Source organism: Kryptolebias marmoratus, linkage group LG1 (assembly GCF_001649575.2).
Source record: "Kryptolebias marmoratus isolate JLee-2015 linkage group LG1, ASM164957v2, whole genome shotgun sequence".
NCBI classification, from domain to species: Eukaryota; Metazoa; Chordata; class Actinopteri; order Cyprinodontiformes; family Rivulidae; genus Kryptolebias; species Kryptolebias marmoratus.
Genome location: NC_051430.1, coordinates 81,612 through 85,861, shown reverse-complemented (window position 1 = coordinate 85,861; position 4,250 = coordinate 81,612). Strand labels below are relative to the sequence as shown.

Sequence of the window (4,250 nt, the reverse complement as noted above, 5' to 3'; positions counted from 1 at the left end):
AGCGGACCCGGAATTTCAGCCCAAACACAGGAGTTGACAGTTAACTTGTCTTTATTGAACAGCGAGGAGAATGCTAAGCGTAGCAGGAGGGCCTCTGATCGCCGCACTGAGAAGAGACAAGATAGTTTTGTTATCCTCACGTAAATCAGGAAGTAACCACAGACTGAGAAGGTTACACTGACCTGGATGATGGTGTGAGGAGAACCGAGACACGATCCTCGCAGGGTAGCGGCAGAGCGAAGTCCAGGAACGGGTGTGAGGACTAGCGTCTCCGTAAGGTAGGCCGCGGGAGCAAAACTTAACTCTTGGTCAGACAGGCGGGGGTCGAAGCCGGGGGATCCAGAATCAGGCAACGGTACCAGTGGGGCAGACGAGCAATCCAAATCCAGGTCACAGGCAGGGGTCGATGTCCAGAAATCTGAAAACCAGCAAGTATCCGACAGGGGCAAGGCGTGGGGAAAGATCCAAAAGGCAAGAGCAGGGTCGAGGCACAGGAAGTCAGTCCGTGAACGCTGGAGAATTACTTGCTGTTGGGCTTTCATAATCTGGCACTGGAGGAGAGCAGAGAAGGATAATATATAGGGCCCAGCCCAGGTGTAGGGGAGGTAATTAACTGAGGACACAGGTGACGAGAATGATAATTACAGGCAAGAGTCATGACATGGCAAACACAGGCAAGATCATTACACTTTTAACTCATTTTCATTACTATCTTTTATCCATTTTCTGATTTATGTGATGAATGATCTGACCACTCCACAAATCATAATCTATTTTCCACAAAACCACAACTAAGACCAAGCATTTCTCTCACATGAGAGCTGAAACACACAATATAACATAGGGGGTTGTTAATTACAGCACCTCTCTACTATCCAAACACACACTGACACAAACACCACCCCCATCACACCCTGTCGTAAATTTTTACAACAGGTCATCCCCTCAGGGCCAGATTAACACTTCGCTTTACCCTGGGCAACAATCTTCAAGGGCCCCATATCACGACCTCAGAATCACCATAATCTGGCAAAATACAAAATAAATTACCGAAATATACAGTACATATACTTCCAATTCTAACTGTCAAGTGTATTTTGATGTACAAATATTAAAATGCTCATAGAACTATAAATGCTATATACTATGTCCTCTTGTCAAGGACAATTACTCACATATGATGCTATAAAAAACAAAACACATCAGCATCAGTATAATCTGGTATAACTGACCCACTACACTGAGAGGGAGGGAAATGTCCTCCATTTTCACAAAAAATAAAGAAGCAACTACTTTTAAACCACTCAGTATTTATTTAACAACACTTATCCCCAGTAAAAATGTATTGATAGAGTCCACAGACAACACATCAAGAAACATTTTCACCCTGTCTCCTCAGAATTCAACAAGACAATCAAATTATTAGTGCAACATAAACATTTTGAAATCTGACAGACTTATCTCAATAACAATAAACAATTTACAGCATTTTCATGGAGCTGGCACCACAAGAAAAAAATAAAATGCAGTTTCAGTATCATTTGCTCAAATAAACTAAGCTCATTTTCATTTGTTTTAAAACAGAAGAACACCACGTCACATTACAATTAAAGAGCTAAACATTTTAGTGCAATATAAACATTTGGAAATCTGACAATTTCTCTTTATAAGATGAGACAAAAAAAATGCTACATAATCTGGCAAAATACACAATCCTAAATATTGAGGAAGAGCATGTTTAAATTTGAAATGAAGCAAATCGTTGGTAAAGGAGCGTGTCCGAGTCCTAAGTCTGGACTGCCTTACCGATGCAGGATACTTGGTGGCCCGGTTCTGGAAAGCTGCAGGCCCTTGGTAAATCGCCTCTTCCCAGACCTGCTCCATAATGCCAGGGCTACTCTCACACTCTATGAGCAATGTGCTCGAGTTGCTGCTAAATGCCAGAAGGAGAAAAGCGTCTTCCATGGTGAGTAGAGTAGACAAACAATCTTTTTGTAAGGGTTTAGACATTGACGAAAACGTAACGTTGACGAAAATGTAACAAACTGAGCAGAATGAGTGAGCGAGGTATAAGTAGACTGCTTAGAATGATTAGAGGCGTGATTTTGGACGTGGCCCTGCTCCCGAACATAAGTTAACTCATTAACTTCATTTATAATGTATGTAAATGTTTTTGTACAGTGCTGAGTCCTGAGATGGCTTTTGTTGTGAATTGGCACTATATAAATAAACTGAACTAAATTTAAAAACTCATCATAAAATGTATGTATCTGTTTACAAATTGACTAGATTTTTAGGTTGTCCTAGTAGACTAGTCCACACATTTCACAGTTACTAGTCAACTAGTGGGTATAATGTGTGTTGACTTGTTAACATGTAAAGGTTTTTGATGCTTACAAGTTAACTTGTTTGACACAGTCAACAAATAGTTTGGCCCAGTGATCTATCTTGATAAGATGAACTAGACTGAAAGACTAAAAATCTTCTCCCATTTTGGAGTTTTATTCAGATTGTGTACATGAATTTTAGATACAATAAAACACCAACACATTTTCAATGAAACAACTTAGTAGCAGGATCTGTAGATTTCTTTCTTTTAGAAATATGTACATTTTGAACTGACTATTCTTGTTAGTGTTCAATGATACAACATAAAATGTGTGTCAAGAACAATTTTTGTACCTTCTTTTGTCTACTTGTACAGTCAAAACACATTAAAAAAACAACACATACCATTAATGAAGACTGTCCTCTGCTAAGCCTTTATTTTTAACACACAGTTATCAATTAATAAAAAAAACAGCTGTAACTTTTCAAACATCAAACTGTAAAGACTCATTGCGTTCATTGCTATGTTCATGTTTTCAGATAAATTATACTTAACTTGACAACTGTTACTACTGTGTGTGTATTTATTTATCCTTTAGTATAGTACATAAACTATTCTTACAAAAAAAAACAAACAAAAAAAAATCTATGACAAATCCACTCACATGAAGGTATTTCAGACTGAACCTAGTTGTTGGCACAAAGGAGGTAAATGTTTGGTAATAGAATATTCAGTTCTTTGGTATTAGAATAGAAAGTGATTTTTAAAAACCAAACACTAATTTCAGTGCACAGTATAAATAAATACATGCTTAAGGGGAACAACATGCAATATCATCCTCAGGAAATGTCTAAGATCCCAACATGAGAAAACTTTACTGTGATATTTACCATACTGAATAAGAAAACTTCACCATAAAACATCCATCATCACATTAAACAATCTGTGGCTTATAATGTAATTATAGAGACCTATAGTTCTAAAATTCTTGTCTTTTAAGAAATTGTTTTTACATTTTGTGATCCTAAATAATAAGTAAGTTACACATTAATGCAAACAGCATGTTGGTGTGATAAGAACCATCTCAGTCTTTCTTTCTTTCTTGTGGGAAATATGGTAGGGGGTACATTTAGTGTTGCAGGGGATTAAATGAGGGTTATTAATACTATATTTGGTTATATTTGGCTTGTCTTGACTGCTCAAGCTGTGCTGTTGTCACAGATTTCTTGAGCTAGTACAAACACTTAAATATGTTTTCAGTTTAAATCATAAGCAGGTCTCCACAGCAAAGGACTACAGAGTGATTTAAAATAAAACAAATGTTAAAGTTAAAAATGCATGCATTCTAAACTAAACTTCTTGTGGTTATAGTGGACATCTGTCCACAATAAAAGCTTTTTGTAAAGACTTAGGTAGAGACAGTGAAATTAAACTTATATTATAGGCAGATTGATTCATACCTGGTATTAATTCTCTGTTTCCCATCTATGAAGCTAATCATAGCTACTTATTGCTGACAACCCATTTGATAAACACACATTTGAAACAAAATCTAACAGCAATGTTAATCATACAAACCTGTCTTGTTAGAAATAATTGCTTTGAATGCGATGATTATGGCCTGGAATAAAAAGGGAATAAAAAGATTAAGTAACAGTTTTGTCACCTTGGGTACAGTATTAAATGAATTACCCATAAGCCATAAAAGATTTCCTAAAATAACAACTTTCTGGTAAACTGAAGGGATAATGAATGCCTCCCTATGTATACGGATACAGGTGCTGGTCATAAAATTAGAATATCATGAAAAAGTAGATTGATTTCAGTAATTCCATTTAAAAAGTGAAACTTGTATATTATATTCATACATTACATACAAACTCATATATTTCAAATGTTTATTTCGTTTAATTTTGATGAT

General features: G+C 36.3%; 1 long non-coding RNA gene across 1 annotated transcript in view; it reads right to left on the bottom strand.

The window, feature by feature from the left end:
• Positions 1-678: 678 nt before the first annotated feature.
• The window catches only part of LOC119617204, a 13,585-nt gene continuing 10,013 nt past the window's right edge, over positions 679-4,250 (bottom strand). The window contains exon 3 of the long non-coding RNA XR_005233427.1: positions 679-3,950. This is a non-coding gene — a long non-coding RNA (uncharacterized LOC119617204). The remainder of the gene's footprint in view (positions 3,951-4,250) is intronic.